Raw genomic sequence first — 21,514 nt, forward strand, 5'->3', positions numbered from 1 at the left:
CTAATTATGTCAGCTGAAGAATACAATGCGTGCAGTTCTGTGTTGTGTAACTTTCTCCATTCTCCTGTAACTTCATCCCGCTTAGTCCCAAATATTTTCCTAAGCACCTTATTCTCAAACACCCTTAACCTATGTTTCTCTCTCAGAGTGAGAGTCCAAGTTTCACAACCATACAGAAGAACCGGTAATATAATTGTTTTATAAATTCTAACTTTCAGATTTTTGGACAGCAGACTGGATGATAAAAGCTTCTCAACCGAATAATAACACGCATTTCCCATATTTATTCTGCGTTTAATTTCCTGCCGAGTGTCATTTATATTTGTTACTGTTGCTCCAAGATATTTGAAATTTTCCACCTCTCCGAAGGATAAATCTCCAATTTTTATATTTCCATTTCGTAGAATATTCTGTTCACGAGACATAATCATATACTTTGTCTTTTCGGGATTTACTTCCAAACCGATCGCTTTACTTGCTTCAAGTAGAATTTCCGTGTTTTCCCTAATCGTTTGTGGATTTTCTCCTAACATATTCACGTCATCCGCATAGACAAGAAGCTGATGTAACCCGTTCAATTCCAAACCCTGCCTGTTATCCTGAACTTTCCTAATGGCATATTCTAGAGCGAAGTTAAAAAGTAAAGGCGATAGTGCATCTCCCTGCTTTAGCCCGCAGTGAATTGGAAAAGCATCAGATAGAAACTGACCTATACGGACTCTGCTGTATGTTTCACTGAGACACATTTTAATTAATCGAACTAGTTTCTTGGGAATACCAAATTCAATAAGAATATCATATAATACTTCCCTCTTAACCGAGTCATATCCCTTAAAATATAAAACCCTCTTTCATCCTCTGATACGGTTGCTTCGTCTTGTATAGCTAAGTCATCTGGACGATTCCCTGTCTCATATAACTCTTCTGCATATTTCGTCTATCTGTTTTCGTTACATTGTTTGTCTCTTATTTAATTTCCGATTTCGTCCTCTATTAGTCATAAATTTTCTATTATTTGTGAAATAAAAACATAGATAAAACAGATATAGCGACAAGAAAATGAAAAAAAAAAAGAACATAATAAAGCAGACGTAAACAGATGAAAAATCTAGAGATCCTTACTTGAAATTTTGATCGTTTCGTACCAACGAGTTAGATACTATAGAGAGGCTGAAGACCTCTGATAAGCGCTCCCTGCGGAGGCCAACAGTACTATGGATCGTTCCCTAAAAAACATGGCGGTCTATAGTACCGCCAACCTCCGCAAGGAGTGCTTATCAAAGGTACACTGCAACGAGTTGGTACATGTATTATATTTTTCAGATATATCAATGTTTAATTTAAACATTTCGCTATAGGTTTTGTAAAAAGCTGATTTATAAATGAAAAAGTAATAATTAAGACTTTAAAATTTCCAAAAATGTCTCATTCTCTCGGATTTAAATGAAATGTACCGTAAATCATAATATTCGTGGCTGGATAATTAAACCCTCTCAATACAAGTACCATTGCCGCAGAGAATTATAAGATAAGACGGACTGAGCATAAGCGAAGTATCTGTATTAATAAGTTTGTGCCATCAAGAGTTCAGTATTTATTGTGTCTATAGGGCCTACTCCAATTTTCTTTTTATTAATGCGTAGGGCTCTGTTTGTTAACAAAGAGGAAAGTTAACACTTGCATCACACACAATTTGTCATTATTTTTCAAAATAATGTAAGAACAGTTTTATTCTGCAAAAGCCTCTGCCTAGTTGCGAGACACGTGTGAGATCAATGTTTGTTTCAAATTATATTATACTACACGATGTCTCCATCACGCGACAATATTTGTTTCAAATTATATTAGACTACACGATGTCTCCATCACGCGACAATATTTGTTTCAAATTATATTAGACTACACGATGTCTCCATCACGCGACAATATTTGTTTCAAATTATATTAGACTACACGATGTCTCCATCACGCGACAATATTTGTTTCAAGTTATATTAGACTACACGATGTCTCCATCACGCGACAATATTTGTTTCAAGTTATATTAGACTACACGATGTCTCCATCACGCGACAATATTTGTTTCAAGTTATATTAGACTACACGATGTCTCCATCACGCGACAATATTTGTTTCAAATTATATTAGACTACACGATGTCTCCATCACGCGACAATATTTGTTTCAAGTTATATTAGACTACACGATGTCTCCATCACGCGACAATATTTGTTTCAAGTTATATTAGACTACACGATGTCTCCATCACGCGACAATATTTGTTTCAAGTTATATTAGACTACACGATGTCTCCATCACGCGACAATATTTGTTTCAAATTATATTAGACTACACGATGTCTCCATCACGCGACAATATTTGTTTCAAGTTATATTAGACTACACGATGTCTCCATCACGCGACAATATTTGTTTCAAGTTATATTAGACTATACGATGTCTCCATCACGCGACAATATTTGTTTCAAACTATATTAGACTACACGATGTCTCCATCACGCGACAATATTTGTTTCAAACTATATTAGACTACACGATGTCTCCATCACGCGACAATATTTGTTTCAAATTATATTAGACTACACGATGTCTCCATCACGCGACAATATTTGTTTCAAATTATATTAGACTACACGATGTCTCCATCACGCGACAATATTTGTTTCAAATTATATTAGACTACACGATGTCTCCATCACGCGACAATATTTGTTTCAAATTATATTAGACTACACGATGTCTCCATCACGCGACAATATTTGTTTCAAATTATATTAGACTACACGATGTCTCCATCACGCGAAAAGAAGTGTACCTAGCTGTGGCTCCTGTTGTTTCTGATAACAATGTTAACCGTAAGTATCTTATCGTTTCAATAAATGTGGCCAGTTATGATCACGAGTAACTTTCTATTAGAGTCCTTCTTTAATTATTATGTTGCATGCTAAGAGGTTATTTGTAGTTTTAATAATTGCAGTTTTCAAAAGTTCTCTGTGTTAATTCCAATTTCAAATGAATTTTTCTCAATAACTTAACTTGGATCGGTGTCGGTTAGAGTTCCCGGGTAGCTCAGTGGTAGAGCGTTGGTACGTCAAACCAAAGGTCCCGGGTTCGATACCCGGCTCCGGAACAATTTTTCCCTCGAAATTATTCAAATCAACTTTACAGGGAGTTATACCTGAAATATTGATTTGCATAATACACGTCACTGTTCGTTAACAGAAAACCACAATTTAAGTCACACGGAGTTAGTGTGCACTCGAAGTTGGTTGCTTGACGGTTGTCAGCCCACTTTGAGGTCTGTGGATATAGAGGGAAAAATTGGATCGGTGTCGGTTAGAGTTCCCGGGTAGCTCAGTGGTAGAGCTTTGGTCCGTCAAACCAAAGGTCCCGGGTTCGATACCCGACTCCGGAACAATTTTTCCCTCGAAATTATTCAAATCAACTTTACAGGGAGTTATACCTGAAATATTGATTTGCATAATACACGTCACTGTTCGTTAACAGAAAACCACAATTTAAGTCACACGGAGTTAGTGTGCACTCGAAGTTGGTTGCTTGACGTTGTCAGCCCACTTTGAGGTCTGTGGATATAGAGGGAAAAATTGGATCGGTGTCGGTTAGAGTTCCCGGGTAGCTCAGTGGTAGAGCGTTGGCACGATAACCAAAGGTCCCGGGTTCGATACCCGGCTCCGGAACAATTTTTCCCTCGAAATTATTCAAATCAACTTTACAGGGAGTTATACCTGAAATATTGATTTGCTTAATTATTGGATTTTTTTTAATTTTCGCCACTACCTTTCCTATATTTTACTCCTATTAGTTACATACGCCGTCTCTCTTGAAATCACCTGTTGAGCACTGAATTACATAATTTCATATTAGGTTAGATTAGCTGTAAGGTAATTAAATTTGTGACGAAGTCAAAAAATTATTTATTTTTCTTCTGCCGATTAAATTCATCCGTCTTTAGGTGCTTTGCTTTGGTTGCATCGAGTATAGCTTGTCATTTAATACCTGGGCTATATTTAGTGAAAGTAATAAAACATAGGCCTACAGCTGTTATAAAACGTAAAATTTTGTGTGTATTTTACTTTTTACTTATTAACATAGTCTTAATATGTAACTCAATTCACAATAATACTAACTTCATCACAGTCATTTCCTACAACATCCGAGCCACGCCCCTTTGTTTTGACTAACCGAAACATGGCGGACCAATGTTCAATTGTCTTCAACTTTCTGAGGTCTTTGGCCTCTCTATAGTTTTTAACTCATTGTTTCGTACCATGAAAAAAATTTGAAGCTGTTTTCGTACGGTAGCACCAGCATAAGAAACGAAGCATGTATAGTTAGTAGCAGTGACTGACTTGTGTGTACCGTTGTAGAGCGAGATGTCCCCAGGGACGTCTTCAGCCTTTATACAGCATTGCCTTGAATACTTAACACGAGTCATTAAGCTTGTGTGGAACACTTTCGTCCACGTAACGTACAATATATATTTTTTTTCCACGATAGTGTGTAATATTTCAATATACCCACTGTTATGAGTGCGTAAAGTGAGTCTTTAAAACACTAGTTCATAAAATAGTAATATGCGTTACAAGAGCGGTATGTTGACGTTTTCATGTTGGAGGAAAAGATTGAAAAAGCGAAACGTAGTTGAGCTTTTTTAATTTCCGAGAACATGAAAACAAACATACCACTCGTGTATCGTACATTAATTTGTGCGAAGATCGTTTATTACATACCTGAAAGACGAATTTCTAATTAGTTGCAATGAAATCTCCATCTTGGTTTCTGTTTAATAACGCCAACTTTGGAACACCAAAATATCTTTCTTCAACATTGTTGCTGTAAAATGTTTTCTGTGTTTACTATACTCCAGCAGGCCGTGATATACGTCTGTCTTTTTTTCCCCCCCAGTCTATAAATGCGAACTTAAAACAAACGGTAAGGTTATGTAATGATTTATTTTTCATTTTAATATTTTAACAATATTATTTATATAACATATTGCAGTAATAACATCGGCATCTGGAATCTCGTTGATTTTTTCACGGCTTCCTTAATGTTACTTGTATCAGGAATGCAATAAGTTTCGTGGGGTAGTAGACTTTACTTAATTTTTGCAAATATTTAAAAACAATAATTAACATTGCAATTTAGGTGAAATTGCAGTGGTAAGTTTCCAATTTATAATTATTACTATGTTAAACGTCTCTAAAAATAATATGTTAAAAGCCTAAAGTAGTAAAATGAATGTCGCGCTTAAGCGGTAAGAAGAGGGAAATTGTTATATGTGGTACATTGGGAATACTGAATGTGGTATTTCACACTTACTGCGTATTGGTTCTGTGCGCAAAACAAGCAAATACGCACGATCTCGCACAAAAGTAAGTAATCACTTTACACACTGCGATTCATTTTACGCACTGCCAGAGAAAATGTAATATTCCATTTATTTATTTATGTTTATAACAGGGCAAAGCCTCATTACAGAAGACAGTACAAATATTTGCTTAGAACATAAAATTTGGAGACAACATGAAAAAGATATAAAAACAGATACAAATGCAAGGTACAAGTGTAAATACAAATGAAAAAAAAAAAACAGACAAATACATACTACTTAAATAAAAGACACAGGTACAGATATAAATGGAAAAAAAAAAGAATGAAGAATAAATAAATATAGATATTCAATGTACAAACTTCATTCAATAAGAAATTAATGCATTAACTCGATTTTTCATAACGTAAATATTACATTTAACACAAATAAGTAACAAATTTAACATTCATATATACAGTCTGATCCCTGATCTAACTCCTCCTGACTTCTTCGTGTGGGGTTTTGTTAAAGACATTATCTATTCACAGAAACCCAGGAAAATTGATGATCTGAGAGTAAAAATTACTCAAGCTTTTCAACAAATCACCCCTGTTATGTTACAACGGACATGGGCTGAATTGCATCACCGTTATGAGTTGTGCAGGGTGCGCAAAGGGGGTCATGTTGAGATCTGAGGAATCTCACATCTTTCAGTGTTGTATGCACAAAGTTTTAACAAATGAAGTTCATTAGTAAATGTTTTACGGTGTTTTTATTTTATCCATACCCAAACGGATCACCCTGTACATTCAGCCCTTATTATTCTGAAGAACCCATTACAACAATGCTAATTATATGGACGGTTTAGACGGCCATGAAATTGTGATCATGAATAAAATAGGCTGTAATTCCATGCATACTTATTGCTTAATGGTTCTAAGTTTAGACGGCCTTGAAATCGTGATCTAACCTCTCAAACTAGAAATATTTATTTAACATAAATTTTTGCACGATAAAAGCTTCTGTTTACATGAATTTAAAATGTTTCTTATGTTATGTTTTTATGTTGGTGGAAGTTGAGTGACGTAAGCAATTATTACAGTAGCTTAAAGTTCAATTTTCTGTATTCTTTTCAAGAAATTAAACATGAAATTCGACATATGTGTGAAAGAAAATAAGTTCGTATGTAAACATTAGAAAGTTGCTGAATATGACGTTGGCGACGACTACAAACCCAAATTTTCCTCAAAGCTAATTACAAAACAAAGAATGGACGTGGCAAAAGTTTCCTTTGTTAACCGCACAATAGTAGACTGGAACAGCTTACCTGCGACAATCTTTCAGGGTGGTCCTCTTAAAATCAATACATTTAAAGAAAGGTTGAGAAGACTAGACTGAAAATTTAATTGGAGGTGCAGTGTAATTATTTAAGTTGTGTCATGTAATTAATTGAGTTGATATATAATTAATTAAGTTGATATGTAATTAATTAAGATGATATGTAATTTAGTTGATATGTAAATAAATTAAGGTGATATGTAATTAATTAAGATGATATGTAATTAAGTTCGTCTGTAATTAATTAAGGTGATATGTATTATTTAAGTTGGTAATAGTTGGGTGAAATAGAAGTACTTATAAGTTAGATTTACTTTTGCTTATCGTAGGCGTTATTATAGAATAGTTTTTATTTATAGTCCTAGGTTCATTGGATCTACTATTTATAGATTTGCGTTTATTTTATTTATTTCATTTACGTTTATTTTATTTTATTTCATGTAATTGTAATTATTGTATATTATATATCACTACCACCGGGTGAATACCCAATTGTAGTGTTAATAAATACATACATACACAACACAGTCTAGTATATACAGTCACGAAGCTTGAGTTGTGAGGGTGCTAGGAACAATAGACTGTTACTTACTTACTTACAAATGGCTTTTAAGGAACCCGAAGGTTCATTGCCTCCCTCACAAAAGCCCGCCATCGGTCCCTATCCTCTGCAAGATTAATCCAGTCTCTATCATCATACCCCACCTCCCTCAAATCCATTTTAATATTATCCTCCCATCTACGTCTCGGCCTCCCTAAAGGTCTTTTTCCCTCCGGTCTCCCAACTAACACTCTATATGCATTTCTGGATTCGCCCATACGTGCTACATGCCCTGCCCATCTCAAACGTCTGGATTTAATGTTCCTAATTATGTCAGGTGAAGAATACAATGCGTGCAGTTCTGTGCTGTGTAATTTTCTTCATTCTCCTGTAATTTCATCCCTCTTAGCCCCAAATATTTTGCTAAGCACCTTATTCTCGAACATCCTTAGCATTTGTTCCTCTCTCAAAGTGAGAGTCCAAGTTTCATAACCATACAGAACAACCGGTAATATAACTGTTTTATAAATTCTAACTTTCAAATTTTTTGACAGCAGACTGGATGATAAAAGCTTCTGTTTACATGAATTTAAAAGGTTTCTTATGTTATGTTTTTATGTTGGTGGAAGTTGAGTGACGTAAGCAATTATTACAGTAGCTTAAAGTCGGTTGGGAGGCCGGAGGGAAAAAGACGTTTATGGAGGTCGAGACGTAGATGGGAAAATAATATTTAAATGGATTTGAGGGAGGTAGGATATGATGATAGAGATTGGATTAATCTTGCTCAGGATAGGGACCAATGGCGGGGTTATGTGAGGGCGGCAATGAACCTCCGGGTTACTTAAAAACCAGTAAGTAAGTAAGTAATTAAGTAAGTAAGTAAGCTTAAAGTTCAATTTTCTGCAATCTTTTAAAAAAATTAAACATATGAAATTCGACATAGTGTGAAAGAAAATAAGTTCGTGTGTAAACATTAGAAAGTTGCTGAATATGACATTGGTAACGACGACAAACCCAAATTTTCCTCAAAGCTAGTTACAGCACAGTCTAGTATATACGGTCACGAAGCTTGAGTTGTGAGGGTGCTAGGAACAATAGACTGTGCAGGTACTATTTCGCATTGTCTGTAATGAGGCGATATTAGTGATCCTAGTGGTTAGCAACTATCTATGGATGCATATTTACTACGTATTAAGCTTCGTGACTGTATATACTAGACTGTGGTTACAATATTTCACCTCATCCTGATATATTTTAGGCAAAACGTAAATTCTGTTCGCTATTCACATGCTCACGTTAACATGGGTAAGTTCAGTATTGCCAGGGGTCTGATTCATCGCCAGAGCGAGGCACAGTGAAGCGTGAGGATGTGGATTTATTGTGCCGCTCAGTTCGACCCCAGTAACAGCCATTACAGCGATTGACTTTTAATATCTGATTGCATTTTAATTGCGTAGTCATTTATTCATCCCCGCTTAATGATTTAACACGCCCCACACGAACTTAATCATTCTGGCATTCAATTATTCATTTTAAAACAAATTCGATAATGATTCAAATTCCCAACCAAGCAGAGTTTCAGAATGCGTTTCTCCTTGCACTTCTTTTATAATATTGTTAATGAAATGCTCTTTTACTTCAGAATAGTTTATCATCCATTAAAATATTTTGTTTTCGCTGCAGTTATTTGTAAAATCGTCCAACAGTTCCAATTAATTTGTGAAATAATCCAAAAACTTCAATCTTCCGTGAAATCATCCAAGAATTCCTGTCATTTGCACACTCATTCAAGAATTCCAATAATCTGGAAAGTCATTCAATAATTCCAATCAATTATATAATCATACACAAATTCCAATCATCTGTGCAATCATCCAGAAATTCCTGTCATTTATACACTCATCCAATAATCTGGAAAATCATTCAACAATTCCAATCAATTGTATAATCATCCAAAATTCCAATCATCTGTGCAATCATCCAAAAATTCCTGTAATTTGTACGTACATTCATCCAACAATTCCAATAATAATAATAATAATAATAATAATAATAATAATAATAATAATAATAATAATAATAATGGCTTCATTTAACCTGACAGAGTTAAGGTCGTAAGGCCTTCTCTTACACTCAACCAGGATTAAAACTTGCTTACATAGTTGAACATAAAACTGGATCGGAATTAAGTAATTACATACTGATACAATTTAGGTACATAATGAGATCAAAAGAGGTAGTTACATAAAATTTACCTCGTAAAATAAAAATAAACATAGTGAAATACATATTAATGTTGTTAGAATCAAATAGGGGAAAGGTCCCTATATTGAACCGTGTCTTAAATTGAAACACTCGGTTATTTCCCAAACTGTCCTACAGACTTCACCACAATCCAAACAGAAGTGTACTGTGTAGCGCAGTGAATGCTGGGTGCAGTTGACCTTGCGTTCGGAGCAATGGTTTCAGCTGTAAGAAGTGTTGTGTGATTATGGTGCTTCTGATATAATATTTGACTCTCCTAGCTAAGCTTGTACGACAAATCAGGTAAGATTGTGATAATCTTAATCTATTGCATGTTGTGAAGTAGTTACATAGCAACAATATCCATGCGTAAACTCTTTCAAGCAACACGTTTCCGTGTTTCACAGTTACTAAAGAATGTAAAATGGCTTTGCCCGTATTTTGAACCACCGTTTGAACCCTATATTGAACTGGTCCAATTTAAGAAACATTGTTATATTTTAGGAGTTTCCAACTGTGAATATCTCGTGCAAATAGATATATCTGACAAGTGGTGAATGAGACACCAACACAACCTATGTGTGTTACATGAGTGCAAAAGGAACGTATGTTTCTCCCATGTTGATCTTCAAAAGGCTGAGATTTAAGGATGCACTGAAGACCGGTGCACCACCAGGTGCGATATGCACATGTTCTGAAAGTGGATGGATTACTAGCGAGTTATTTCTTAAGTGGTTTCAACATTTCATCGCCATTGTGAACCCCAGCACTAATAATAAAGTGTTACTTATCCTTGATGGCCATTCCACTCACACCAAGAATGTAGAAGCTATCATTCTTGCTCAGGAAAATGGTATTGTAATGCTTTCTTTGCTCGCACATACAACGCACAGGCTTCAACCACGTGACGTGTCTTTCTTCATACCACAATCAGACTGCAGACAAATGGCTTCGAAGTAACCCGTCTCGAAATATAACTCAGTGTCAGGTATCAGCTTTAATAGGAGAAGCTTATGTTAAAGCTGCTACAGTGGTAAATGCAACGAGTGGATTTGCGAAAACTGGAATTGGGCCACTCGACACAAACAATTTCCAGGACCGCGACTTCGCTCCTACTGCCATCAACCATGAGAATGACCCTAACACAAGTGTTCCAAACTCACCTTCACAAAATCTAGTTCCCTCTTTTCAATCTCGTAGGCCTAACAATACTGAATACATTTCTACGTTCAATTCTCACTGTCCAGAAAAATCTCCAAACATAATTAGGCGTAGGCCTAACACTGTTGCTGAAATATCCCCTATTCCTGAACTTACCAGATCAAGGAAACAAAAAACCACGTCAGTTGCATTCGTCATAAGCAGTCCTTACAGGAATGAGTTGAAGGAAAAGCAAAGCAAGAAGGTAGCAGGTAGGTCTACATCGACACCAAGAAATAAACCGTTAAAGAGAAAGGTCCAATATGGTCAACCAGAAAATGAAGACAAGAAAAATTGTGAATTGTCGGAAATGATGGATATGATCCAGTGCATGAAATGTAGGATATGGCTTCACCAAAAATGTTCAAACGTTAGTGCTAAACAGAAAGTGTTTTACTGTGAAGACTGTGGATAATGGACAATTTTACATAACAATGAAAACCTTATATTTGTAATTCATGTTCTAAAAACAAGGTGTTTTTTTATTATTATCTAAAAACTCCAGTTTTGAAGGAAACTGACATTATAATCACAAACTTCTTTTGTACTTTTGTTGCTAATTAAATAATAGCTTTAATTATAGGACAAAAATATTTATATTTTATATTGATAAAGATGTTTCCGAATTTAAAATGATGTGGTTCATTTTAAGATAAGGCTGGTCCAATTTAAAGACCATGTTCCTAATTTGGACCATTTCGCACCTTCCCTGTTTTAATTTTTTATTTAAATAACGATAATATTAATTAGCAATTGTGTTCAGGCTATGTATAGCCAAAGAGTCTGCAAATGTAATGCATATTTTCCTGATAAATTTGATTTGAGATTATTGCCACAATTTAGTGTTGAAGGCGAAGTGGTTCAATATAGGGGCCTTTCCCCTACGAATCACATAAAAACAGAAGCCGATAATTCAATAAAAAAAATGTACACAGTAAAAATAAAAGTAAACACATTAGTATACATATTAGTATTAGATTACAATTAAGTGGGATTTACATAATTAAACCAGAAACCGACAATTGAATAAAATGTTCACAAAAAATAGATTTATAATAAAAAACAACAACACAGTGGGATACATAATATGGAAAATAATTCAACAATCCAATCAATTGTATAATCTTCCAAAATTCCAATCATCTGTGCAGTCATCCAAGAATTCCTGTCATTTCTACACTCAATCAATAATGAAAATAATCTGGAAAATTATTGAATAATTTCAATCAATTGTATAATCATCCAAGAATTCTAGTCATCTGTGCAATCATCCAAGAATTCCTATCATTTGTACACTCATCCAACAATTCCAAAGAACTTGAAAATCATTCAACAATTTCAATCATTCTTACACTCATCCAAGAATTCCAATCATCTGTGCAATCATCCAATAATTCCTGTCACTTGTACACTCATTCAACAATTATCCATAAACTTGTACAATCATTCAACAACTATCCAAAAACTTGTACAATCATTCAACAACTATCCAAACACTTGTGCAATCATTCAACAATTATCCATAAACTTGTACAATCATTCAACAACTATCCAAAAACTTGTACGATCATTAAACAACTATCCAAACACTTGTACAATTATTCAACAACTATCCAAATACTTGTACAATCATTCAACAACTATCCAAACACTTGTACAATCATTCAACAACTATCCAAACACTTGTACAATTATTCAACAACTATAAAAATACATTTGTATACAATCATTCAACAACTATCCAAACACTTGTACAATCATTCAACAACTATCCAAACACTTGTACAATCATTCAACAATTATCCAAACACTTGTACAATCATTCAACAACTATTCATGCAGTTATTCGACCATTCCAATAATTTATTCAATCTTTCTTTTATTCTAATCATCGAAACATGTATTTTATTCAAAACATCTTTTCTATTATTTATTCATTATAATTTTAGGTCATCCCTCATTTTCTCTCCTTTTGTATTTCGTTTTATACCTTTTCTCACATATATTTTATTTTTCCTCCCTTCCTTCCTTCGTTTTTCCTCTCTCCTGCTACCGTCAGATCCTCTCGGAAACCAGTCTGTAAATCCATTTCTGGACTTATATATATTTAACCGCGGTTCTTGGAAGTTATTACAAAGTTTAGAGGCTTAAAGAAGGACTATACAGGCCGGATATAATCAGAATATTGGGTTCAGAGCTTCAACAAGACATATATATGCCACTATATTATATATCTCCCTTTATGCAGCTGAAAAAGCGTTGGGAGGAGAGACTTTTTAATCTGGACGAAATTACATTTCAGATATATCGGTTCTTCCCTGCATGCTGCCATCGATAAAATATCTGCTTTCATTTTGATTCCGCCTTGAATCCAACCTAAAAAAAATGTCCTGTAAATTCTTTTCAAACCCAATAAAATATTACTTATATTTGGAATTTCATATAGTTTAGATTGCAGCAAATAAAGCGGAAACAATGCTTCCTTTGTCTAGCGCACCTCAATTCAGAGTTTCACCTACGTAATTGCTTTGAAATTGAAGTTTCCATCTTGATTATGCTAAAGGTTTCTTCTGGAAGCCATGTCTAGCAATAATATTTAAATAAAGTCGAGATACCAATTAATTCCAGCACAGCTAGTAGATTGGTACAATTATTATTTTATTGTGAAATTATTTTCAGCTGGCGCACATGAAGCGGAATGAATTGTGAAATACGCTCAAGTTGGTATTGTTTCTCCACAATGAAATTCCTCTCTCTTCAATTTTGACCCTCTCCTATCCCTTATTAACATAATTATAGATGTAATGACCGCCTTTATTTCAACTCTTAAATAAATACTTATAGACTTAGCATACAAATTAAAAGTAGTTTTATGAGTTTTCTCATGAAAAGATTTGCAAGCCACCGGCGTAGCTCAGTTGGCTGAAGCCCTTGTTGGCGATCCAGAGTTGCACTAGGGCGTGGGTTCCATTCCCGCTTGGGTTCATTATCTGATTGGGTTTTTTCCAAGGTTTCCCCAAACAGTAAGACGAATATCAGGTAATCTATAGCGAATCCTCGGTCTCTTCTCGCTGCAACCAATCCCAACGACGCTAAGTAACCTAGTAGTTGATACAGCGTCGTTAAATAACCAAGTACAAAAAAAGTTTTGCAAAAATTAAATTTCGTATCCTACCACCCACGATACTCCTATTCGTAAATTATTTACTTTAACTGTCCTTCACAATACACTTTTAAAAGAAATAATTCACTCTGTACACAAACAAAGACATACAACCTAGCGAGTTGGCGCTGGCGGCAACGTTTTTAGTTAAAAATTAAAAAATAAAATATGTACAAAACAATTAACAACATATTATTAGCTTCAGAACACCAGCCAATTAAAGAAATAACATTTCTGAATAGTTCATTCTCTATTTGTAATATTTTTTACACGTAAAACTAAAGAAAAATATATTTTACTAACAACTTCAAATTAGTGTAACTCTGAAAATGTTGAGATTAGGACAAATGTTTGTTTGATATTTTTTGATCAGAATGTCTTCGGAAATAAGCTCCGTAACTGACGGTAAATCCTCGTGAAAAATCGAAAGAGAATTGGGAGGAAAAATTTTAAAAGGTACGCAAAACGCGTCCTTGCAAGGGGTTGGAGGCTGTACAAAACTAAATATGTGAGCTCCAAGCCTGTTGGCCACTAGTCTCACTCCGGGTTACGCTGCTCCACTGAAGGAACTCTAGAAAATTTTGAAGGGGAAGCCGAAATTGGACGTAACCTCTTAGGTACCACATACCCGAGGAGGACTGAGATTGATCGAGTGATCACGAAACGGGAAGAGGAAGAGCTGGCTGGTGTTTGCCGTTAGGATGGCAAGACGCTGTCATCTGTTGTTCGGTGAAATAGCATGTGAAGGCCGTCGGAAGAAGCGCCGTGAAATCTAAATCTGCAATTTGAGAGGTCCCTGTCCTTTCAAATTGCGACTAATTGAGTGACCTCGTATATTTAATAGACAATTGATAGGTTCTGAACTAGGGCATACGTCGTTTATAATAAAGGGGAATATATATGGGGAAGGGCATATAGGTCCGTGACCCATTTCTTATAGGGCTCATCCCGACATTTGTCTTACGCCTGAGGAAAACCTCGTGAATCACCCTGTATGTATATATTTACTTATTTATTTATTCCATTTATTCACTTATTGATTTACTTACGTAGTTATTTACTTAGTTACTTATTTATTTACTTACTTATTTACATAATTATTTATTTATCTGTTTATTTATTAATATGTTTATTTCTACTTGCAAAGTTTAGGCCATAAGGCCTTCCCTTCCACTCAACCAGTGTAAGAACATATAGCAATAATAATAATAATAATAATAATAATAATAATAATAATAATAACAATAATCACACTACAGGAACAAATATAAGCACATGTCGAAATAAAATAATGGCAGAAAATATTCGCCACGTTTGATTCTGAAATAGCTGTTGAAAATCTTATGCACTGGCGTCACATTAAAAATCACGTTTTAGGATCAAACGATATTCCAAAAATTTTCATCGCATTCTGTCTGTAATCTTATCTATATATTATAAAAACTCGCCTTTCTGACGTATCGAACACATATTATGAGATCTTAATATTGATCCTACTGGAAGAAAATATATTCGACGAAAAATAAATTCTACGTATGTGCCAAAATCACAGTCTACTATATACAGTCGCGAAGCTCAGTATGTACTAAAAATGCAAACATGGGTAGTTGCCCACCACTAGGATCGTTACTATCGCCTCATCATCGCAGATCTCTCTCCTAGTAGACGACAAAATATGTTACACTTTCGTTGTGTTCTTTTGGAAAAATTAACACCTTCCTTCCATTATTGAAATATTAAATTCATAAAGTTAATTTATTATTTTAATGATGTATATTAAATTCCACCATAAACTCGAAGATACCTGCAAGAAATAGGTTAATATTATTTTTGTTTGTGCAAAAGAACTGAAATTTACTATAATCGCTTCACTCATTCAAGATTATAGCGATAATTAACTATGAAACCAATAAATATTAATTTGCATTTCCCTTCACAACAATAATAATGGAAATATGAATTAATGGAGTAACTTATGTACGTGTACCGGTACTTGTAGTGTAGGCTTACGTAGTTAACAAAGTGGGATGAGGTTAAGCAATAATAATCACACCAGAATTGGAAATAAAACGTGATCAATAAATTTTATTGTAACAGACTTTTTCTACGTCTCTAGTAAAGTAACAAATAAAAATAACAACAAAATTAACAGCTATAATTAAAAACATATCCTTTGAAAAAAAAAAAGTAGGCCTAAGCAATAATGATCCCACCAGAATTGAAAATAAAACGTGATCAATAAATTTCATTAAAACAAACTTAATTTTTCTACGTCTCTAGTAAAATATTATTATTCCAATTATTGTATTTTAGCCATTAACATTTTCATTACAACCAATAACGAACATTTCACAAGCATCAATGTGAAATACGCAACGAGCTAGCACTCGATGGAAATACGACACAGTCCAAAGTCGACCGTGGACAGTCTATTGTTTCTAGTTGCTAACCGCTTGGAGCGCTTTATCACGAGATTTGCAAAAAATCACCTCAAGCTTCGCGACTGTATATAGTAGACTGTGCCACAATCATGTTATTCTTATTTCTGGTCTTTTCGACATTTCTTTTTCAGTCATCCACTAGGCCAAATGTCACACCACTGACTGAACTGTGCAAAATAATTATTTCGCTGATATATGCCACATAACTTCCCGTTAATGCTAAAAATCTGCAGTTAGATAAACAAAAGAATAAAGCATAAACTTACTTCAAGCGAAATTACAAAACTGTACGTCAGAAAAGGAAAAAAAAATTGACTGCAGAAACAAAAGAAAGGATTAGCACTGCAGCGTTCATTATGATATGGCGGAACTGAATGGAATTAGCTTTTCGTACTCCAGTTTTCAATATCGAATGAAGCTCTGGCATGAGAACTCCTTGAGCTTTTAATTCTTTATTCCTATTATAACCGCGGCCTTCGTTTTCTTGTAACAGCTCCAGCGTTCAGCCTTCATATTTTCTTTCATTCTCTTTGCATTTTATTTCCCTTCATCACAGGGAAATTTTGATCAAGACTTAAAATATGAAGTGGGAGAAACGTTGTGGCTTTAATAAACACGAAGGCGTGGGTTTGGTGAAAGCATTAACAGATTCCAGCGCCATTCGATCAGGAATGAATGTATGGAGAAAATAAAATGTTATTAAAATTCAAATAGAAAGAAAAGTCAGACTTTAATTAAAACAAATATTGGAATCCCAGCTATGACAGCAAAGAAAAATTTTTCATCGCATCGGAAGGTAATTCTTCTAAAGCAAAGGGAAAAGTTCTGTATGTAACTAATTTTATTTATACTTACTTACAAATGGCTTTTAGAGGACCCGGAGGTTCATCGCCACCATCACATAAGCCTGAGCAAAATTAATCCAGTCCCTACCTTCATATCCCACCTCTCTAAAATCCATTTTAATATTATCTTCCCATCGGCCTTCCCAAAGGTCTTTTTCCCTGAGGTCTTTCAACTCACACTCTATTTCTGGATTCACCCATACGTACTACATGCCCTAACCATCTCAAACGTCTGGATTTAATGTTCCTAATTACGTCAGGTGAAGAATACAATGCGTGCAGTTCTGTGTTGTGTAACTTTCTCCCTTCTCTTGTAACTTCATCCCTCTTAGCCCAAATATTTTCTTAAGCACCTTATTCTCGAACACCCTTAACCTCTGTTTCTCTCTCAAAGTGAGAGACCAAGTTTCATAACCATACAGAATAACCGGTAATATAACTGTTTTATACATTCTATCTTTCAGCTTTTTTACACCAGACTGGATGACAAAAGCTTCTCAGCCGAATAATAACAGGCATTTACCATAATTATTCTGCGTTTAATTTATTTTCGAGTGTCATTTATATTTGTTACTATGGTTGCAAATTTAACCTCTTCAAAGGATACATTTCCATTTCGTACAATATTCTGGTCACGAAGTATAATCACATACTTTGTCTTTTCGGGATTTACTTCCAAACCTATCTCTTTTCTTGCTCCAGGTAAAATTACCGTGTTTTTCCTAACAGTTTGTGAAATTTTCTTCTAACATATTCACGTCATCTCCATAATCAAAGAGCTGATGTAACCCGTTCAATTCCAAAACCTCTCTGTTATCCTGGACTTTCCTAATGGCATATTCTAGGAGCTTTACTTTTATTCATAACTAGCCGTACCCGTGCGCTCCGCTGCACCCGTTAGAAATAAATATAAAGTAATTACATAATTAAAATAGGACATTTGATCCAGGGAACATTCGTGTTTGATAGAAGGATAAACAGTTTATGTTACTTAATTTAAGTTGTATTAAATAAATTAAAATGCGATCATTTTGATCCAGAGACCACTCATTTGGTCATAAAAATTATTTTAGGAAATACAGGAAACGAAAGTTTTCTGTGCATAAGAAGCTATTTTAATCTTGCCAGTCCTCGATTCACTCAGAAGTTACTGTAATAACATTATAGCATTATGTCCATCTAGAGAAACTACACTTTCCAATGGTGAAATAATAATTAATTATACAAATCGGTTAATTTAGCTTCCGATATTACTTTATACAAACACAGAAACATTATCTGTAGGCTATCTTTCATAGCTTTCGATTCTTGTTGTCCAAGGCCCCTTATAGACGAAGTCATTTGTTTTTTATTTCATTACACTGCCTTATATGGCGTTGTTACTGTAATTTTAAAACTCATTTATCTCATTAAATATCAGTCCTATCAAAATTTTGAATGGAATAAAACTTATCGGAAATTATTCTTAAAGAAACCTTTGTTATGCAATATTTTTTATGAAAATTAATAATAAGGGAGATATTTCGATTTATTTAATTCAAGCTCCCTTATAACCCCCTTTTAAATAATGTATTTTGAATGCCATATAGCCTAAATTCTAAGTTACAACGAACTTAATTTATATTCCAATTTTCATATAAATCGGTTAAGCCATTATCACGTGAAAAAGTAACAAACATCCAGATAGAAGACAGACATATATACAGACAGACAGACAGACAGACAAACATACAAACAAAAATCTCAAAAAAGCGATTTTCGGTTTCAGGGCGGTTAATTATATATGTTATGACGAATTATTTTTGGAAAATCGAAAATTACCAGAAAAATTTCGGCTATAGATAACATAATAGCTTTGTTCCCATGTTTCTTGGACATTAAAATGAAACCTACAATTTATTCGCTATATTCCACCACTTTCCATGTATTGTGGGTCCCTATCACCACGGCATGGCGCGTCCTCAGGTTGCGGATAGAGAAGATGGCCTCCAGATATGGAGGATAGCTGCGAATATATGGAATAAGCAGTCGTGGACAGATGATAAGGGTTGGTCCTCCAGCTTAGGGGTTGGGCGAAGGGCTAACAGCCCATCACCGTAAAAAACAGCTAGTTACGAAATCTTACAATAAACCTCGAAATGGGGCTGATTCTCTGGCACGAATCTTGCACGGGATAGAGACCGATGGCGGGCTTATGTGAGGGCGGCAATGAACCTGCGAGTTTCTTAAAAGCCAGTAAGTAAGTAAGTAAATTCCATCTCCTTTACATACCCCTTAGAACGCTATGGTACCGAGTTCAACCTCTACTTGCTGTATATACACGCAGACAGGTAGAATATTTGTGGGGGGAGAAATGAAGGGCGTATAGTGTCCATGTGAGAACAAACTGTCCATTCCTGTATTAAATCAACGACAGAAATCCATGAATCCATTCCGAATCGAACCCGCAACTTTCCGTAAAACAGTGCCTGAACAGTGACATCACGATTTCCACTCTGTAAATGGCTCAATTCGTAATTGATAACGATCTTGAAAAAATAGTTGATAATACTGCCTAACAATGCTTCCGTTTACAGTACATTAATATCATCTGTATAGTATAAATGAATCTTAAAGAGCAATATTTTATAAACGTCTTCGAAAGAATGGAGAGAATTTAATGAAAATTGTGATGGCGCCCTCTTTATGGAACCCAGACCCCACGGGCCGGAATTCTGAGTTGTATGTCTCTTCAGAAGATGATACTCGTTAAAACTAAGTGTGCTGGGAAGTGTGGTGGGCATCGATGTCTTGGAATGGCGCACAAAGCCAATTGAATTCCTGGAGTTGAGCTGCTAATGTTCACGATTAGAAATTGCTCAGCTCTCTGGAAGAGGCCGCCAACGCCTCGTCTGCCATTTATCACGTGCTTGCTGTGTGTCTGCCTGCCCTAACCTTTCCACCAGACTGCACGTTCAACCACTTTCAGAAATAATATTTCATCTACTTCCACCTAACCTTCAACAACAAAAAGAAATAAATAAATAAATAAATAAATAAATAAATAAATAAATAAATAAATAAATAAATAAATAAATAAATAAATAAATAAATATATGAATGAATGAATGAATAAATGAATGAATGTATGAATGAATGAATAAATGAATGAATGAATAAATGAATGAATAAATAAATAAATAAGTAAATAAACAAATAAATAAATAAAAGGATAGGTTGAAAGAAAAATACATAGATAAATAGAAAAATAAAAAATAGATAAATACATAGATAAATAGCTAGATAGATAAATAATTAAATAAATAAATAAATAAATACATAAGTAACAGTAATAGTGAAAATAATCATGATAAAAAAGAAAATAATACTAACAACAACAACAACAACAACAACAACAATAATAATAATAATAATAATAATAATAATAATAATAATACTAATAATAGTAATATAAATAATAATAAAAATCATAATAATAATCGTAATAAAAATAACAATAAAAGTAATACACCAAGAGTGAAAATAACAATAATAATAATAATAATAATAATAATAATAATAATAATAATAATAATAATAATACACCTCAGATTGAGGTTCTGTCTGATATGTACATCTATTATCAGGCAGTACATCTCACTTGCCGATATGTGTCAGAGGAAGAACAATTGTTAGTATGCATCTGAAGTCTGACTAGTGTAATATGTTACTAGTCAGCGATGTATACAATGGAGGGGGAAAGAAACGGGTACGCTACCCCATTACCTCCTGGCCTATTTGCCTCATGTGTGATGTATTATTGGTGTTATTTATGAGGTTCAAGCCTGTCTTCGGACAGTTGACTAAGGAAGAGTAATAATAATAATGATAATAATAATGATAATAATAATAATAATAATACGGTATATATATTACCGGTTGCTCTGTATGGTTATGAAACTTGGACTCTCACTTTGAGAGAGGAGCGGAGATTAAGGGTGTTTGAGAATAAGGTTCTTATGAAAATATTTGGGGCTAAGAGGGATGAAGTTACAGGGGAATGCAGAAAGTTACACAACGCAGAACTGCACGCATTGTATTCTTCACCTGACATAATTAGGAACATTAAATCCAGACGTTTGAGATGGGCAGGGCATGTAGCACGTATGGGCGAATCCAGAAATGCATATAGAGTGTTAGTTGGGAGGCCGGAGGGAAAAAGACCTTTAGGGAGGCCGAGACGTAGATGGGAGGATAATATTAAAATGGATTTGAGGGAGGTGGGATATGATGATAGAGAATGGATTAATTTTTCCTCAGGATAGGGACCAATGGCGGGCTTATGTGAGGGCAGCAATGAACCTGCGGGTTCTCTAAAAGTCATTTGTAAGTAAATCATAATAATAAT

The 21,514-nt window shown here is 34.5% G+C and overlaps 1 protein-coding gene and 2 non-coding genes across 3 annotated transcripts in view; 2 read left to right on the plus strand and 1 right to left on the minus strand.

Annotated features, from left to right (window-relative positions):
- Positions 1–21,514, minus strand: part of SPR (Sex peptide receptor) — a 1,638,905-nt gene that overhangs the window by 1,196,247 nt on the left and 421,144 nt on the right. The gene's annotated exons all lie outside the window — the stretch shown is intronic.
- Positions 3,079–3,150, plus strand: TRNAD-GUC (transfer RNA aspartic acid (anticodon GUC)). The gene has a single exon. It is a non-coding gene; the product is annotated as a tRNA-Asp (tRNA).
- Positions 3,364–3,435, plus strand: TRNAD-GUC (transfer RNA aspartic acid (anticodon GUC)). The gene has a single exon. It is a non-coding gene; the product is annotated as a tRNA-Asp (tRNA).

Source organism: Periplaneta americana, chromosome 12 (genome assembly GCF_040183065.1).
Source record: "Periplaneta americana isolate PAMFEO1 chromosome 12, P.americana_PAMFEO1_priV1, whole genome shotgun sequence".
Lineage (NCBI taxonomy): Eukaryota > Metazoa > Arthropoda > Insecta > Blattodea > Blattidae > Periplaneta > Periplaneta americana.